General features: G+C 41.4%; 1 protein-coding gene and 1 pseudogene; both read left to right on the top strand.

Annotated features, from left to right (window-relative positions):
• The window catches only part of LOC114155762 (gastrula zinc finger protein XlCGF8.2DB-like), a 723,567-nt gene that overhangs the window by 376,962 nt on the left and 326,077 nt on the right, over positions 1-20,528 (top strand).
• Positions 968-13,207, top strand: LOC114156168 (gastrula zinc finger protein XlCGF57.1-like; annotated as a pseudogene).

The raw sequence follows: 20,528 nt of genomic DNA, 5'->3' as shown, positions 1-20,528 counted from the left end.
GTCCGCATTGCCGGCAGTAAGTCGGGCTCGTTTCCGGTGAGAGTTGGACTCCGCCAGGGCTGAGCTTTGTCACCGATTCTGTTCATCACTTTCATGGACAGAATTTCTAGGCGCAGCCAAGGTGTTGAGGGGATCCGTTTTGGTGGCCTTAGGATCTCATCTCTGCTTTTTGATGACGATGTGATCCTTTTGGCTTCATCAGATCGTGATCTGCAGCTCTCGCTGGATCGGTTCGCAGCCGAGTGTGAAGCGGCCAGGATGAGGATCAGTGCCTCCAAATCCGAGGCCATTTTTTTGAGCCGGAAAAGGGTAGAGTGCCTTCTCCGGGTCATGGGGTTTGTCCTGCCCCAAGTGGAGGAGTTCAAGTATCTCGGGATCTTGTTCATGAATGGGGGAAGAAGGGAGCGGGAGGTCGACAGGCGGATTGGCGCAGCGTCTGCAGTCAAGCGGGCGCTGTACCGGTCCGTCGTGGTGAAGAGAGAGCTGAGCCAAAAAGCGAAGCTCTCGATTTACCGGTCGATCTACATTCCCACCCTCATCTATGGTCATGAGCTTTGGGTCGTGACCGAAAGAACGAGATCGCGGATACAAGCGGCAGAAATGGGTTTCCTCCGTAGGGTGGCTGGGCTCTCCCTTAGAGATAGGGTGAGAAGCTCAGTCATCCGGGAGGGACTCAGAGTAGAGCCGCTGCTCCTTCACATCCAGAGGAGCCAGTTGAGGTGGCTCGGGCATCTGGTCAGGATGCCTCCTGGACGCCTCCCTGGTGAGGTGTTCCGGGCACGTCCCACCGGGAGGAGGCCCCGGAGAAGACCCAGGACACGCTGGAGGGACTATGTCTGTCGGCTGGCCTGGGAACGCCTCGGGATTCCCCCGGAAGAGCTGGAAGAAGTGGCCGGGGAGAGGGAAGTCTGGGCCTCCCTTCTGAAGCTGCTACCCCCGCGACCCGACCTCGGATAAGCGGAAGAAGATGGATGGATGGATAAATTGCTCCTTCGAAGCCGGAGTCCGATACGCCTGCGGTTTCCAGCGGGAGAGACGGACATCAGAAGACCGTGGCCACGGCAGGCCCCTAGGAGTCTCACATCTTTTCCAGGACTGTGTCTCCGACCCGCCTGCTGGAAACCAGCTGCTGACGGGACGTCCGTGAAGGGGGGACAAGTGAGTAGCGTTTAAATTAAAAAGTGAGCGAACGATTGAGGGTCGTTGCGCTTGTAAAACCCCATGAATCCTAGGCACTGATTGGTAACAGAAGGACTGAAAAATCAGTAACAGAAGGACGGCGGAGTCCACGTAAACTGAAAAACCCGTAATACCAAGTGTGAGTGTGAGTGTGAGAGTACTTGGAGGAATTTAAATACCACTAGGTATTTGTCCTCATACCAAACGGCAGGAGTGCAAACGGTGAACCTCTGGTGGATGCATGTAGGCAAGAATTTCCCACCTGAAAAGGTTGAAGAGGGAATTACCACAACAGGGGATTGATCACCGTCCTGCTAAGAATTGATCCAGTCTTTTAGAGTCCACCCTATGTGTTTTTAAGACTGGAACGAAATTGACTAAATTGCTCAAAATGGGAAAAGGGAATAGCAAATTAACACCGAAAGATAAACTCCAGTGTAAGGACCGGAAGTTTATGGAAAGACAAAACCCTAACTCAGTAAAGAATTTAAATAAATTGATAGAAAAATATAACTTTCAGGGCCAATTAAACACTCAAAAAAACTGACTGAGTTATAGGATGAAGTACGACAGAAAACAAAAATCAAATCAAAAAAATATGAGTAGTGAAGGAATGGGCGAGTTAGAAAAGTGGATGGAGGAGCTAAAAAGAGAGAAGAAGGCAATCAGAAAAGTTAGGATAAAACAGGAGAGCAAGAAGAGTGAAGCAGATCAGGCAGCAGAGCAGGGAGGAGCTCAGGTAGGAGTTATAAGAAAAAAGCAATGTCAAATTTATTTATATAGCACTTTAAAAACAGGCATAAAACTGCACCAAAGTGCTGCACAAGAATGACAATAACACAAATGAATAAAAACAGAGTATCAAAACACTAGTTCAATTAAATGCCAAGGAATAAAAATGAGTTTTAAGAAGCGATTTAAAATGATCCAGGCTGTGGGCAGATCTAATTTGGAAAAGTAGGTTGTTCCATAGAAGAGGAGCAACAACAGAAAAAGCCCCATCTCCTTTCCTCTTAAGCAACCAAATACAGAAAGAAAATAAAAAGAAGATTTTGAAGATATAGAGTATAGATAAATAAATAAATGATTTAGTAAACAAAATGAAAAATAATGAATTATCTAAAAGCTGGAAAGAAAAGTAGGTGAGAGGAAGTTCATGCAAGTAGGGAGTGAGGATTGTTTTGTGGTCTGTCTGACAGTAGAGAAGTCATGATCATCGCATAAGGCAAGATTTTGATGTAGTTTTAGTTTTCTAAATTCAGAGAACAGTTTTCTCTTTAGAGTGGCTTGTTTAAGTAAGCAAATGATTTATGAGGAATGAAATAATATGGGAAGTTTTAAACGTTTCACAACTGCAAAGAAAATAATAATTTGGTATTGTGATGCCTTGAGTGGACATCCAGAGAGGTTGACAAGCAAGTGTTAAGGTGCCAACCTGAACATTATCCAGCTGAATACCTCAATTTAGGCTTTGATGAGAGGGGGGGTATCTTTACTTTTCCTACACACACTCGCACACATAATGCAACGTGATTGGATTTGGGGAGAAGGGCGTGATTAATTTGCCATATAAAGAAACCTGGAATGGAGTAGTGGAACGGAGTGGCAATGTAATCACAATGCACTGTAAGCCATGTAATGTGTTTTGAGGCAATTGACCAAAATCCCGGACGATTTTTAGGTCTGAAAAGTAGGACATGTCCGGGACAAAGAGGACGTCTGGTCACCCTACCATCGAGGTAACGTCTTATGAAATGGTTATAATCCTCTTGTTTCAGTAACTATAGCTTGGTCACTAGACACTACTGTATTGTGAAACGTTGACCATAAATGAACTTTGTTTGGCATTGTTTCAGTTCCACACGTGGTGTATTTAGCTTAGGCTTAATGTTGACTGTAGCAGGCTACCTAGACTCCTCTGTTCAAGGGGGGACAGAAGCCATAGCGATAGCAATTTAGACTAAATTTAACGAATATAGGAAAGGCATGCAAGTTCAAAACCAGGTTTACAGAGATGACAATAAGCTGCATTTCCCTCCCAATTCTTTTTTTCTTTTGCATAATGACCAGTTGTGTGCACCACCTACTGACTGTAGGATTGACTGATTCACTGATTTGTGAAGTAGAGTAATCGTAACAGCTCTTTTTCTTCATGTTGGCCGCATTTTCTGTACTATTTATTTTTCTCATTTTCAGCACTGACCTTACTTGAAGGGAAAACTGAAGGCTTACAAAAACTTTGTATTTTCTGTCCTGGAGGGTATACTAAGAAGCTGGCTCAGTTGTAAAGCAGGTTAAGTTAACCTTGTGCTATAGGTAAAGCACCTAATTTTCTTAACTAAATGATGCCTGCAGGTATATCTATTAGCAGGTTTAATTTTGCCTGCACTTGGTTGGGTACATTATTTTAAGTGTATTTGACAAGTTTACCAAAATATAAAAAATGTCATTCAAACTGCATTTGCTTTGTTTTACTTTTTACTTGTACTTTTCATTACATTACTTGAGTACATCCATTTTTACAGTAATTTCCATACTTAAGTACAAGAAGTTTCAGATACTTTAAGACTTTAACTCAAGTAACATTTCAGTCAGTGACTTGGACTTTTACCAAAGTCATATTTTGGAGAGGTACTTGTACTTTTACTTGACTCTGAGATTTCAGTACTTTATACAACACTGATTCAGGGGCCTCCAGACATTCAGGGTCCTCCAGACATTCAGGGTCCTCCAGACACTCAGGGTCCTCCAGACATTCAGGGGCCTCCAGAAACTCAGGGGCCTCCAGACATTCAGGGGCCTCCAGACACTCAGGGGCCTCCAGAAATTCAGGGTCCTCCAGACACTCAGGGGCCTCCAGACACTCAGGGGCCTCCAGACGTTCAGGGGCCTCTAGACACTCAGGGGCCTCCAGAAATTCAGGGGCCTCCAGACACTCAGGGGCCTCCAGACATTCAGGGGCCTCCAGACACTCAGAGGCCTCCAGACACTCAGGGGCCGCCAAGAAATGGTTTAATTGTAACACAGACCACAGATCTAAACCTGTAGCATCAATTATAGAGAATGACAATGTTATTATATTTTATTTAAAGCTTTCAGCTGAGAAAAATAAATTGTACATTTAGGATTTAATTAGGAAGTTTATTTTTTAAAAGTTTAAAGAATCATCTTGATAGTTTGATTGTTGTGTTACCATGGCTACAATATGGTGTAATCTTTGTGTTTGAATTGGGTTTGTTCACAAATACATCACAGCAAATAACCAATAATCAGTGATTGATTTTAAACTCTGCCAATAAACCTGGTCTCCCTCTCACAGATTCACCTGATCGATATTTAAACATGTCAATGATGCTGAGGTTCTTAGTAGGACGGGTTCCGGAGGGAGGAGGGTTCTGTCTAAGGCCCCATATTACCTTGGGCCGGCCCTGGAGGAACAGCTGCTGCGATGCGCATCTCTTGAATCTACCTGGAATCTACCTGGAATCCACCTGGAATCTACCTGGAATCCGCCAGGTGGCCCCCATGTCAGCCCCCTGATGCTTTGGAGACTTTTTGATTCATTTCATTGTGGCATGTTTGGCTTTTTGCTGCGGTTCTAATTATTGCTACAATATTTTCTCTGATGTTTATTTTATGAACTCTAAATGGGCCGAATCTTCCTTTAACACTTGAGGTTCTGCAATAAGTTCTATTTACAGCCGCGAACCTCCAGCCCAGATCCCATCAGCAGCGACTTTAACCCACCTAGTAGAAACGTTAAGGAGAAGCAGAGCGAACAGTCAGTGGGTGGTACCAGGTGGTACCGGGTGGTACCAGGTGGTACCAGGTGGTACCGGGGCTGTGAGCTGCGTCGCGACTCGCGGTAAAAGTCGCAGTACCATGTCTTATACCAGGATGTCTGATATAAAGACAGATATTCTTTCTATCTATCAGTGGACCGACTCAAGCTGCCTGTAGCGAACCGGGCCTTTAGCAGAATGATGAAGTTAAAGTCAGAAGTTTCTCTGCAGCATTTCTGAGTTTAGGGGCGAGGCGGGTTTTGTCCTGCTATTACAAGGACGATTATAAAAATATAAATAGAAACAGTTTTTCTAACGTCAACATCAGACCTACGTTTTCATTCACAAAGTAGTGTATGAAAAAATATTCTTGCCCATAATTTGATAGTTAGAGGACACAGATCTGCCTCCTCCTCACCATGGACCCGGAGTCTGAACAACATGGAGGCTCTGAGAGTCATTATTAGACTGAGGGCAGCCAGACTAGTTTATTTTTACTAAATTATTATACTTAGCTAAATATTATTGCTGAGGGGCGCAAACAGGCCTTCTGACATACAGATAAAAAAAAATAATAATAATTTAAAAAAAACTCAAAAAGGGCACTAGGGGCATCAAGGATAAAAGGGGCAGGGACTCAATGCCACTAAGCCCCCCCTCTGCACGCGCCTGGGAGCCACTGACCTCCGTTGTGCTTTTTTTTCTTCCTGTCTTTTCCCTCTTTATAACTACAGAGAGTGACATTTGAAAACGGAAAAAATACAGCGGAGCGGAGGTTCACCTTCCAGCTCGACAACCACCCTAAACATGAAGTCAGGGCTACAATGCGATGGTTTAAAACAAAACATATTCATGTGTTAGAATGGCCCAGTCAAAGTTCACATGATCAGTATTACTTCACAATAGTATCCCACTTTATGTTGGTTATTCACATAAAATTCCAATGTAATATATTTACGTATGCATTTATTATGTGACAAAATATGGAAAAGTTCAAGGGGTTGTTAAAGCAACATCAATCTAGGAGGCAGACATCAGAGCAAAAGTACAAGTTTATTACAGCAATTGCAATTGGAGAAAATCCCATTAACACACAGTGAGCGTCAAGAGTGAACACACACGAGTGTCAAAGGAGTCTCTGAGTTCTCTGTCGCTCAGGGCTTCCTCTTATACAGAGTTGACCACACAGCCTATGGCTGAGTTCCTTGAACATACAAGAATAGAAAAAGACAAGAAGTTCAGGCAGTTTCTGACAAATAGGTCACAGATGGAACACCTGCAGCCTTGAGGCGTCGACACCTTAACCACAATAATTTGCTGATTCTCTCAACTTAATTGTAATAATATTTTGGTCTTTCCTGCTGAGCTGTTTTCTCTTAAATTTTACTGTCTTTTTACATTGAAATGGTTTATGTGTATTTAGATAGATCTAAGTTATACTAATGTCTTAGAAACTAATTAAATGTAATGTTTCATTTAAAAGTTGTGAGTTTTTCTTTAGCATGTTTCATCCCAGTAGATGGTCCTTGGCCAAGACACGTCACCCGCTCCTATTATCCAGAAGGGGGCGGTAATGCAACAATGTGAATGCCGACAGTCATAAAATCCCAAACAAGAAGAATAGGAGGAAGAACAACAAGATGGCGCAAATAAGAAGTTGCTGAGCTGTTGAGAGTTTTGTCTCAACGAGTTTCTCAATGATCAGTTAATCCTGCTGAAGAAACATCGACAGACTTTTAAGAAATCATCGTCAAATCCGAGGAAGAGATGGATGATCATCGCAGACTGCTGGATTTCTCCCGGAGGCCCCAGATAATCTTATACCGAATAGGTAGGAACCAGCAGCGTTTGGATGCAGGTTAATGTCTAAATGTATGAAGCTTTGTGTATGAGGATCATTTTAGCAACTGTTCCCCTCCTGTATGAATGTTTTGATATCAGATAAATGAACGCAAACATCACAACTACGCTGTGAGAATGGGTTATTGATGTAGAGAAAAAAAATCACATTTTTTTATGGCTTTTCCTCCTTTAATTTGTAATAAATAAATTGTAGTAGCGACTGTTTGTCAAAGCAAATATGTTAGAAAAGCCCAATCAACAAACCACTGCTGCATTGAGGTGATGCTTCGTACGTAGGAAAAAGAAGTTTAATGTGCAAAAAACCATGAAGATTGTTTTAATGTTGTTTTTTCCGTTAGCAAATAATAAAGATCAAATTTTTCATAGTTTCCTCTCCTGCTCTGGTGAAAACCCAGTGCATGCTGGTCCTGTACCAGTCTCTATACTTACACAAAATGGACGCTCTGTTAGGATTTTGTTTCATTTAGTGTTTTTTCTGTTTAACAATTATGTCCTAGTTCACTGTAGTTTAGTCCTTAATGGTTATTCTAGTTTCATTATTTAATGTTACTTATTGTGGCTGGATCTCTCGTTTTTGTTTTCCTTGTGACAGTCCACAACTAGTGTTTCCAGTTGTGTTTATTTCTTAGTTATTACTCTTTAAGTTATTCTTCAGTGTTTCCTGTTCCCCTGTGTTCTTCTCCTCACTCATTTTCAGCAATTAGCCACATTTTAAGCAACAAGGCAATACAAAGTACTTTACAGGAATTTAAAAGGAAATCCAAACAAAATAATAAACCAAAAGAAAGAGCAAACGAAGAAAAACCTAAAAATGTTGATCCAAAGTAAATAAACCAGATACTCCTATTAAGGGTTGGCAGATAAGTATAAGTAAGTAAGTATGCGCTGGTCTAATTAATTTTCTGGTTTGCAAGAATAGGACTCTAAAAAGTAGTTGCTAAGGTAGTTTTTCTGGATTCCAAGTTTGTTCAAATTCCTTTTCTGGGTTAAAAGTGAGTACTCCACAGTTTCTGACAAAATAAAATAAAAAGAGAAAAGGACACATTAGGGCACATGGCAACATTCAGACAAAACAAAGACATGAGTGAAGGCGGTGACATCACAGGGCCATGAAACCATGTTGCTCAGCCTCCCGGCAGAAGTCAGATCAGATGTTATCAAAGAATGTCCTTGGGAGCGCTCAGCTCCACAGCTGCATGGATAACAGGAGGGGGTGAGGTGGGAAGCAGCGTTATGTTTACATATCTTCAAGGAGATTGGAAAAATGCAGCCCTTCCAAGGCAACACGGGAAAAGCCCATTCAGATATAGAATGTCTTAGGTCAGGCAACGTCTTCAAGATCTACTTCAGTCCATTAGGGAGTTTGAGTCCTCAGCTGGGCTGCGAGTCTCAGCAAGACTCACATCCAACTTGAGTCTGTCCACACCAATATTCTGAGTGTTCACTAGTTTGGTCAAGTCCGTCATTACTTTGTGGATAAGCCAGTTATTTGCAAGCTCCAAACAGCAGAAATCCTGTTATGAATAAATCCAGGGTGTATCCCTCTGGTTGTGTCCAGAGGGAGACAGAGAGCCAGATAAAGGACCAAAACTGAGGGAATAGAAGGAGGATCTTCAGACCATCTCTTCCATTGATCGAAATTGGCTAACAAGCCAGATACTCTGGACCCTCTGAAAATTACAGTGCAAAGAATTCTTCATCACATAAAGAACATTATGGACAACCATGAGTATCCTCTATATCAAGCTGTTATAAAACAACAAAGTGTCTCCTGCGCCCAGTTTTCTCTTGGAGAAAATTTGATCAACTAAGGCCTCCAAATGTGGGGCTTGCTACAGCCCTGCGCCACCACAGTACGTCCCACATTCAGATTTTTAATATGGCCCAAAATGAAATGAGTTTGATGCCCTTGCGTTAGAATGTCTCAGTGAAAGTTCACAAGGTCAGTGTTACTTCACAGTTGTAAACAAGCACTCTGGTTCTCGGCGAAACCTTACACTTTTTTTCTTTGCGCCCTCCCTACCCATCTTTGCCATATACTCCTTCCCCCCTTGCTCCTTTCCTGACGACATCCGTGCGATTGTTGAGCAGAGCACTTCTAAGGACTTGCTCTTAGATAATCAATCAATCAATCAAATTTTATTTGTATAGCACATTTCAGCAGCAAGACATTTCAAAGTGCTTTACATCATTACAAACACAGAATCACAATGCAATATAGAATCAATCATTAAGTCAAGTTACATCAATAAATTTGTAATTGATTACATTTCAAATGCAATTCTAAACAGTTGGGTTTTCAGTTGAGATTTAAAAGAAGTCAGTGTTTCAGCTGCTTTACAGTTTTCTGGAAGTTTGTTCCAAATTTGTGGTGCATAGATGCTGAAAGCTGCTTCTCCTCGTTTGGTTCTGGTTCTGGGGATGCAGAGCAGACCAGAACCAGAAGACCTGAGACGTCTGGAAGGTTGATACAACAACAGCAGATCTTTAATGTATTGTGGTGCTAAGCCGTTCAGTGATTTATAAACTAACAACAGTATTTTAAAGTCTATTCTTTGAGCTACAGGGAGCCAGTGGAGGGACTTTAAAACTGGTGTTATGTGCTCTATCTTCCTGGTTTTAGTGAGAACGCGAGCAGCAGCATTCTGGATCAGCTGCAGCTGTTTGATTGATTTGTTGGACAGACCTGTGAAGACGCTGTTGCAATAATCAATACGACTGAAGATGAACGCGTGGATGAGTTTCTCTAGATTTTGCTGAGACATTAGTCCTTTAATCCTGGAAATGTTCTTCAGGTGATAGAAGGCCGACTTTGTAACTGTCTTTATGTGGCTCTGGAGGTTCAGGTCAGAGTCCATCACTACTCCCAGATAACACCATCATATCAGAGACGTTTGCCTGGGAGAGCTGGCTGTACAGGGTTCACAGACTAATTGCATTCACACTCCAAATCAACATATAAACACACTTCTTGATTGTCACTGTCTTTCATTCGCTCCATGTTTATGCCTTATCTTGCTATATGTGCCAGATCCTTCCCAATGTTGTCATTTCGTCCTACTTACTCTTATTCTTGTTAGTTAGAACAAACCAGAGAGCCAGAGAAAGTCCTATTAGTTTATAAATTCTAGAGCACTTATTCTTATTATCCAGCAACCCACCAGAGGAACATTTTGTTTTATTCTTCACTCAACCCAGAACAGGAATCAAACCATTTAGTTAGAACTATCAAGAGATCCAGAGAAACTTCTATTAGTTTATAAATTCCAGAGTATTTTTGTTTTTCTTTTGCTTTTGTTGTTGTTGTTTTGTCTGTATTTCCTCTAATTCATGCAAAGCACATTGAAATGCCTTGTTGCTGAAAATATGCTATATAAATAAAATGACCTTACCTTACTTTTATGTTGATCTTAAACATAAATTTCCAGAGAAATATATTTATGTATGTGGTCAGTATGCGACAAAATATGGAAAAGTTCAAGGGGTATGAATACTTCTCAAGCCAGGGTAGACACAATGCAGTGCACGACTAGTGAAATAGGCAGCATGAAATAGTGATAGTAATAATAGTAGTTGTAAAATATAATAATAACTTGAAAAAAACTTTACAATAATAAAATGTTCTCTTAAATAATAACAATAATGCCTACAATACATAATTTCATAACAAATAAAAAAATGTAGTGCCTCACCAGGTCATATCTGCACATTTGCAGTTAATAGTCCCTTCACTGTTGCCAATTGAGTGATTTTCTTGCCGTATTTAGCAACATTTTAAATAAAAAATGTATCGGTCAAAATAGGAATCGGCAGGTCAGACTTTTTAAAATCTGTAATCAGCAATCAGTCAGAATAGTGCAATCGGGGAACAATAGTTTATCTGGTGATTTCACTACTAAATGAAATTCCTTTCTCATTTACTTTAATAAAGTAAACCATTCTTTGTTTTTCTGTGTTTTCTTGCCCAGATTGCCTGCAACATAACGTTTCTGAGGAGCAGATATGTAACCAGGAGAGGAGCTTCACTCTGGACAAGGACGAGTTAGAACCTCTGCAGGTGAAACAAGAACAGGAATGGCCTGAAAATCTGCAGATAAAAGAAGAGCAGGAGGTCCTAGAGCATCAGCAGATAAAAGAAAAGCAGGAGGTTCTGGAACATCAGCAGATAAAAGTGGATGAGAAAGAAGATTACAACAGTCAGGGTGATAAGCAGCTTGAGCTAAAACAAGAGACAGATACCAGCATGGTGGTTCCTATTTTCGAGACAACATACCACGCTGAATCAGAAGCAAACAAGAAACAAGACATCTTCCAGGAAGCTGCTGATTCTGAGGACCAAAATCAGGAAAGAAGAAAACCTTTCTCATGTGCCATATGTAAAAAACGTTTCACTTTCAAATCTGCTTTTGAGCCTCACATGAGAACTCACTCTGGTGAAAAGCCATTTTCATGTGTGAACTGTGGAAAAAGTATTAGTCAAAAATGGGAGTTAACTCGGCACATGATGATTCACACTGGTGAAAAGCCGTTTTCATGTGTGAACTGTGGAAAAGGTTTTTGTCGAAAACCGCATTTAACTCGGCACATGATGATTCACACTGGTGAAAAGCCGTTTTCATGTGTGAACTGTGGAAAAAGTTTTCGTCGAAAACCGCATTTAACTCGGCACATGATGATTCACACTGGTGAAAAGCCGTTTTCATGTGTGAACTGTGGAAAAAGTTTTACTCTAAAATGGGAGTTAACTCAGCACATGATGATTCACACTGGTGAAAAGCCGTTTTCATGTGTGAACTGTGGAAAAAGTTTTCATCGAAAACCGCATTTAACTAAGCACATGGTGATTCACACTGGTGAAAAGCCATTTTCATGTGTGAACTGTGGAAAAAGTTTTAGTCGAAAACATGCGTTAACTCGGCACATGATGATTCACACTGGTGAAAAGCCATTTTCATGTGTGAACTGTGGAAAAAGTTTTAGTCAAAAACGGGAGTTAACTGAGCACCTGATGATTCATACTGGTGAAAAGCCATTTTCGTGTGTGAACTGTGGAAAACGTTATAGTGGAAAACGGGAGTTAACTCGGCACATGATGATTCACACTGGTGAAAAGCCGTTTTCATGTGTGAACTGTGGAAAAAGTTTTCGTCTAAAACAGGCGTTAACTAAGCACATGATGATTCACACTGGTGAAAAGCCGTTTTCATGTGTGAACTGTGGAAAAAGTTTTCGTCGAAAACCGCATTTAACTAAGCACATGGTGATTCACACTGGTGAAAAGCCATTTTCATGTGTGAACTGTGGAAAAAGTTTTAGTCGAAAACATGCGTTAACTCGGCACATGATGATTCACACTGGTGAAAAGCCATTTTCATGTGTGAACTGTGGAAAAAGTTTTAGTCAAAAACGGGAGTTAACTGAGCACCTGATGATTCATACTGGTGAAAAGCCATTTTCGTGTGTGAACTGTGGAAAACGTTATAGTGGAAAACGGGAGTTAACTCGGCACATGATGATTCACACTGGTGAAAAGCCGTTTTCATGTGTGAACTGTGGAAAAAGTTTTCGTCGAAAACAGGCGTTAACTAAGCACATGATGATTCACACTGGTGAAAAGCCGTTTTCATGTGTGAACTGTGGAAAAAGTTTTCGTCGAAAACCGCATTTAACTCAGCACATGATGATTCACACTGGTGAAAAGCCGTTTTCATGTGTAACCTGTGGAAAATGTTTTCGTCACAAAATTAATTTAACTCGGCACTTGAGGCGTCACATAGGTGAAAAGCAGTAGAAGTATTTTCCATACATGTCCTATGTTGAGGTTCACTATGGAATTGTTCTGGTTATAAACTAGAATAAATGACTGGAGGGGTTTCATGTCTATAAACCTTAAAATTTTTGTATTTGTTAAATGTTCACATTTGGATACTTGGAGATGTGCCACCATGACACATTTTCCTGTGGAGATGCTTTGTTTATTTGGGTTTTTTTTGCATATTCTGTATCAAAAAACAATAATGATAAACTGTATGTTATTGTATTAACATACTGTTTATGTCAAAATGTATGTTGTGTGTGTACAACGTGAAGAGCAGAGGGCTCAGCACACAGCCCTGAGGAGTGCCAGTACTGATGCTGATAGATGAAGAGGCTTGGGGGCCCACTGACTATTTAATGCATTAACAGAGTTTGACCGGACATGGACTCCCTTCCAGAACATTCTCACATGATTGGACTTGAGGGATTGATTTGTATTCTTCTACCCTGTACAGAGAAAGAGTGGGTGGGTGGATATTATTTACTTTAATACATTTATAATCAATAATAAAATGGGCTGTAAATTTTCTTTAATGGTTGTGCATTCTCAAAATGATCTTTAAACACAAAAACATCTTTGATAGGTTTGACTTTCAAGTAAAATGAGATTTTAACTGATACTGTTATTTGTTTCAAATTATATTAACCAGTCTAATTCTACCTATTGTCAAGAAAACCCGAGCTCATCCCACTTCCCCATGCTGGAGATTTAAGTTTAACAGTAATAATAAATAAAGTTATCTTTAAAATGAATCACTCAAGTGACATCTAGGCCCCACAGTAGACTTAAGTGTCAATAAAATAAATCTAGTTGTGTGTGTTGTTTTTGTCTCCTGCAAACTTTGCTTTAATTCTACTTTTTTTGTCTAATCATTAGAAATCATAGTCAGACAGAGAGAGTCATTAAACAGGAAGAGTAGGTTTCCTGGAAAAAGAGGAAGTAAGTTCAGCAAGTAAAGTGAGATTTTAACTGATACTGTTATTTGTTTCAAATTATATTAACCAGTCTAATTCTTCCTATGTAAAAGCATTATGAATAATAATTAAAAAAACTTTTTTACTTTATAGAAAATGTAATAAAGTATGGTTGATTATTGTTGTCTCCTATTATTTGTTGTGTCTTTTGTCTTAGTTGTATTTTTCTCTTTTCTGCTTCAGCTGTCTTCTATTATTACTATGAAAAGATTTTACGTTTTTCAGAGACAAGTGTATGAGAAATCTTTAGATGTGAACATCATGTAATCCATACAATAATGCAATGACTTGAATGTACGAGTTTCTCTAGAAATATCTTCAGTCCAGGTTAAATGAGTTTATCTACAAGCAGTTAACTGCTGCTGAAAAAACATTCACAGACTTTCAAAAAAATCACCGTTAAGTCGGAGGACGAGATGGATGATCAATGCAGACTGCTGGATTTCTCCCAGACTCCCCAGATAATCTTAACGTCGAATAGGTACTGTTAAGGAAAAATGATTATTTTTGGTGCTTAATACAGTTAATCTTACGACATGTGTAAAGGTATAGCCAACACTCTTATTTGGAATAGTTTTGTGTTGAGCATTTGGGAAGGAGCTGAAATAGCAGGCATTCAGCCAAGCAGGGGCCTCCCCCACAGACAGAGCAATAAAATTTACATTCAAATGGGGAGAACTAAGGAAGTTTGGGGGAAGAGACTTCAGAGGTGTCTGTGAAATCTCATCTTAGGACTTTTGGCGTCAGGGATCTTCCCGTATCAGACAGAGATGAGCACTAAGTGGTCCGCCCTTTTACTGAAACGAAAACCAGACGGCCTTCAATCTTTGCCGTAGATCAGGGCGGTTCTTAAGTTTCTCTGAGGGCTGAGGGAGTTTCTAATAGGTCAAAGAACGAAACGCCTTGGCTGCATAAATAAAATAGGGAAACACCTATTTGGTATAAAAATGACCTGTAAGGAAAGAAAAGAGAGAGAGACAGCGGCCGCTAATTTTTGCCTTTTTTGTCTTTGTTTTATGTTTGTTTGTCTTCCCCTTGTGTGTCTTTATTCTTATGAGAAAATGCATATCTCTGTTCCTCTGCAGCTTTGTTGTTCATTGCTTTGTATGAGATTAAACTCTGCGATCTGTGACGTCAACACGCTTTGTTGTTTCGTTTTAGCAGCACGCCGTCGCTCGTCGAGGTTCCCGGGCAAATTAAAGAGGAAAGAGCCAAACGTTTTGTCCAAAGTTAGCATTAAATCATCCTCTTTTTTTAACAGTAGGAACCACCAGCGTTTGGATTCAGGTTAAGGTCTAAATGTCTGCACCTTTCTGTTTGAGCATCGTTTTAGTAACTGTTCTGTAAATATTTTGCTTATAGCAAATGAACGGAGACATCACAATTGTGAAAACAGCATACTTGTGTAGAGGGAAAATGGAGCCAGCAGGGCCGTGCAGGGACCTTTGGAGGGGCAGGGGCTCAAATTTAAAAAAGGGGCACATTGAACAAAAACTCTATACTACAACATAGCAACAACCCATATTAATCAAGAATCTAATTGGATCCTACTATATCATTGCCATCATGCGGGGAAATGCAAAGCAAATATAGTCTATATTTTCCCCAACAGGTATAAAGTTTCTGTTTCTGCTGCTGACAGTCCTGGAGGGCTGAGCTGATCTGAGACTGTAGCTGTTAAACAGACCAGAGGAGAGAAGGTCAAAGGTTATAGAGTTATAAAATAAGCTAATTTGCTGCCATTTTACTAATGAAGCCCTAATAATATCTATTTAACCTGTAGAACAACCTGGCTGCAGACTGATTTATAGATCCAAAAAGCTCAAAGGGGTTAACTCTATATAATAGTTTGATGTTAGCAACTCTGAGACCTAGAATTATAGGACTGAGATATCAAGGCAAAGAAAACTCAGTAGCTGCTGGTAGGGCCCATTCAGGGCAGTGTTGTATAGTAACGAAGTAAAAATACTTCACTACTTTACTTAAGTATATTTTGGAGTACTTCATACTTTCCTCGAGTATGAAAATTTTTGATGACTTTCACTTTTACTTCACTATATTTCCGAACTTAATTGCGTACTTTTACTCCGATACATTTTCAATGTGTGGTTTAGTTACTCGTTACAAAAAAGCGAGAGAGAGAAACAAAGTGTTTTGACCCCACCTACTGATTGACTGCAACAAAGTCGGTAGCCTGCTTGCCTGAGCTTGTTCATCACCGCCAATAGGTTACACCTGTTTCGCTTCTCCCATTAAACACAAAGCAAGTCTCGCAATCAGCAGCAGCCACATGGAGGAGGAGACGGAGACCACAACGACTGCAACTACGTCGGACACGGCTCCAGGGGAACCACCAGCTGGTGATGAAAGCCCATGGCCTTCTTTAAACACAATATACTCTTTCGTGGGTGTTAAAGATTCGTCGTACTGCATGCAGTGTATGTTATTCCTGCCCGAAGATGTGGAAATTCTATCTTACAAAAACTCCCCATCCAACTTTCAGTTCCACACATGGTGTATTTAGCTTAGGCCTAATGTTGACTGTAGCAGGCTACCTAGACTCCTCTGTTCAAGGGGGGACAGAAGCCATAGCGATAGCAATTTAGACTAAATTTAACGAATATAGGAAAGGCATGCAAGTTCAAAACCATTAACATGTGCTACTCTTTAAAACTGGAACAATTTATTAGCAGGTTTAATTTTGCCTGCACTTGGTTGGGTACATTATTTTAAGTGTATTTGACAAGTTTACCAAAATATAAAAAATGTCATTCAAACTGCATTTGCCTTGTTTTACTTTTTACTTGTACTTTTCATTACATTACTTGAGTACATCCATTTTTACAGTAATTTCCATACTTAAGTACAAGAAGTTTCAGATACTTTAAGACTTTAACTCAAGTAACATTTCAGTCAGTGACTTCGACTTTTACCAGTCGTATTTTGGAGAGGTACTTATACTTTTACTTGACTCTGAGATTTCAGTACTTTATACAACACTGAAAGTGATGCATAAGAGTTTGAGTTTTGTAAGATATTCGGTGACATAACACTTAATAAACGTAAACATGCGGCAAGTAGTTTTTGGGGTTTTTTTTAACCTTTGTCAAACAGCAGAGGGCGCTGCTGCATTCATATTTACTCAATGGGTGTAATTCATATTCCTTTATTTAATCAGGTAAACCCCGTTGAGATCTAGATCTCATTTTCAAGAGGGACCTGAGCAAAAAATTTGCAATACATAGCAACCTGGTTACAAGATAAAAACAATTAATACATATGCACAAGTATAAAACAATAAAAACAATGACACTGTTTCATAGAATCTTGTTGCCTATCTTTAATTTTTTTTTAATGTCTCTTCTCTACCGGAAAACAAGCCATTTAAAGGTGGGATGTTCTCACAATCTGTGAAAAATAAAAATGAATAAAAACCAGAAAATCCTGGGAGTTTGTCTTTGAATGTGAAGATTCGACATGAAGATGACAGAAAAAGAGCTACAGAAAATAAAACAATTGAAATCTGTATTGCTTTAAATGAACCCTTAGCTTTTTCTTTATCTTGAATATGTTTATCTGTATTTGTTTTTTCTTGAGGCAGAAGAAATGAGGCATAACTCTGTCGTTATACAGTATGTCTGCGAATAAAGTTAAAAAAAAAACAACATCCGCCCCCCTCTCCCTCCCCCTCACACAACAGACTTCTTGTGGCTTTGAGGTGAAGCTGTGATGTCACTCATCCTGTCTGTGACATCACAGCCGCCTGTCTTTATATTCCCAGATTCCACAGAGAAATTCATTTGCGGTCTTCAATCTCAAACAAAACTCAACGATGGCGCGACGAAATGTATTGCTGGAGAACGTGGAAAGTTTGGAGAAGAGCTGCTGGAAGCTTACAGGAGAGAACAAGCAGCTTCAGAAAACTGTTGAAGATCTGAGGCTGAAAATTGAGCGACTGACTGCCAGGAAAAAAGATAACAACTGGCAGGCAGAACATGAAAGGCTGGCCAACACAAATGATTATTTGAAGCAACAATTCAGCACTTTGAATAGTGAATTGGACGAGGCTAAAGGGACAGTTGAACAACTACAATCAGAAAGCAAAGCCCTGTCAATCCATAATAGGAAGGTAAAATGGGGAACAATGGTAGATAAGAAATTTTTTAACAATTCAATGAAAGAGAAATCACAACAGCTGTACTGGATTGGCAAGGTGAACAAAGAGCTCAATCAAGAAATTGCTGGACTGAAATTAAAGATGGACAGACTTAAAGCCAGGGAAGAAAATTCAAAGGCTGAGCCACAAGACAAAGAAGAAGATGGACAAAACAAAGAATCAGACCCCGGAAGAAGAAACTAAAGAAGAGAAATCAAATATATTTCAGACAATTGGGAGAACTTTCATCAAAATGTACCAATCAGGGACTTTGAGGTATTGGGTGCCACCCTGGATATTTTAATTTCGAAATAACATTAAATAATGACCACAAAAGCAGGGTAAGACTCAGATGAAGCTTGAGAGCAGAGGCAGAAATCTGCGGCTTCCAGAGGGAGGAACGGACATCAGAAGACCGTGACCACCGCAGGCTCCTAGGAGTCTCACAGATCCTTTCCAGGACTGTGTCTCCGACCCGCCTGCTGGAAACTATCCGTCGGACAGTCGAACCTCGGATTCAGGAAGAGCAGTGTGGTTTTTGTCCTGGTCGTGGAACACTGGACCAGCTCTACACCCTGCAGGGTCCTGGAGGGTGCATGGGAGTTCGCCCAACCAGTCTACATGTGTTTTGTGGACTTGGAGAAGGCATTCGACCGTGTCCCTCGAGGAGCCCTGTGGGGGGTTCTCCGGGAGTATGGGGTACCGGGCCCTTTGATACTGGCTGTCAGGTCCCTGTATGACCGGTGTCAAAGTCTGGTCCGCATTGCCGGCAGTAAGTCGGGCTCGTTTCCGGTGAGAGTTGGACTCCGCCAGGGCTGAGCTTTGTCACCGATTCTGTTCATCACTTTCATGGACAGAATTTCTAGGCGCAGCCAAGGTGTTGAGGGGATCCGTTTTGGTGGCCTTAGGATCTCATCTCTGCTTTTTGATGACGATGTGATCCTTTTGGCTTCATCAGATCGTGATCTGCAGCTCTCGCTGGATCGGTTCGCAGCCGAGTGTGAAGCGGCCAGGATGAGGATCAGTGCCTCCAAATCCGAGGCCATTTTTTTGAGCCGGAAAAGGGTAGAGTGCCTTCTCCGGGTCATGGGGTTTGTCCTGCCCCAAGTGGAGGAGTTCAAGTATCTCGGGATCTTGTTCATGAATGGGGGAAGAAGGGAGCGGGAGGTCGACAGGCGGATTGGCGCAGCGTCTGCAGTCAAGCGGGCGCTGTACCGGTCCGTCGTGGTGAAGAGAGAGCTGAGCCAAAAAGCGAAGCTCTCGATTTACCGGTCGATCTACATTCCCACCCTCATCTATGGTCATGAGCTTTGGGTCGTGACCGAAAGAACGAGATCGCGGATACAAGCGGCAGAAATGGGTTTCCTCCGTAGGGTGGCTGGGCTCTCCCTTAGAGATAGGGTGAGAAGCTCAGTCATCCGGGAGGGACTCAGAGTAGAGCCGCTGCTCCTTCACATCCAGAGGAGCCAGTTGAGGTGGCTCGGGCATCTGGTCAGGATGCCTCCTGGACGCCTCCCTGGTGAGGTGTTCCGGGCACGTCCCACCGGGAGGAGGCCCCGGAGAAGACCCAGGACACGCTGGAGGGACTATGTCTGTCGGCTGGCCTGGGAACGCCTCGGGATTCCCCCGGAAGAGCTGGAAGAAGTGGCCGGGGAGAGGGAAGTCTGGGCCTCCCTTCTGAAGCTGCTACCACCCCCGCGACCCGACCTCGGATAAGCGGAAGAAGATGGATGGATGGATAAATTGCTCCTTCGAAGCCGGAGTCCGATACGCCTGCGGTTTCCAGCGGGAGAGACGGACATCAGAAGACCGTGGCCACGGCAGGCCCCTAGGAGTCTCACATCTTTTCCAGGACTGTGTCTCCGACCCGCCTGCTGGAAACCAGCTGCTGACGGGACGTCCGTGAAGGGGGGACAAGTGAGTAGCGTTTAAATTAAAAAGTGAGGCGAACGATTGAGGGTCGTTGCGCTTGTAAAACCCCATGAATCCTAGGCACTGATTGGTAACAGAAGGACTGAAAAATCAGTAACAGAAGGACGGCGGAGTCCACGTAAACTGAAAAACCCGTAATACCAAGTGTGAGTGTGAGTGTGAGAGTACTTGGAGGAATTTAAATACCACTAGGTATTTGTCCTCATACCAAACGGCAGGAGTGCAAACGGTGAACCTCTGGTGGATGCATGTAGGCAAGAATTTCCCACCTGAAAAGGTTGAAGAGGGAATTACCACAACAGGGGATTGATCACCGTCCTGCTAAGAATTGATCCAGTCTTTTAGAGTCCACCCTATGTGTTTTTAAGACTGGAACGAAATTGACTAAATTGCTCAAAATGGGAAAAGGGAATAGCAAATTAACACCGAAAGATAAACTCCAGTGTAAGGACCGGAAGTTTATGGAAAGACAAAACCCTAACTCAGTAAAGAATTTAAATAAATTGATAGAAAAATATAACTTTCAGGGCCAATTAAACACTCAAAAAAACTGACTGAGTTATAGGATGAAGTACGACAGAAAACAAAAATCAAATCAAAAAAATATGAGTAGTGAAGGAATGGGCGAGTTAGAAAAGTGGATGGAGGAGCTAAAAAGAGAGAAGAAGGCAATCAGAAAAGTTAGGATAAAACAGGAGAGCAAGAAGAGTGAAGCAGATCAGGCAGCAGAGCAGGGAGGAGCTCAGGTAGGAGTTATAAGAAAAAAAGCAATGTCAAATTTATTTATATAGCACTTTAAAAACAGGCATAAAACTGCACCAAAG

This window comes from Xiphophorus couchianus, chromosome 13 (genome assembly GCF_001444195.1).
Source record: "Xiphophorus couchianus chromosome 13, X_couchianus-1.0, whole genome shotgun sequence".
NCBI classification, from domain to species: Eukaryota; Metazoa; Chordata; class Actinopteri; order Cyprinodontiformes; family Poeciliidae; genus Xiphophorus; species Xiphophorus couchianus.
This window is presented reverse-complemented; position numbering and strand designations above follow the sequence as displayed.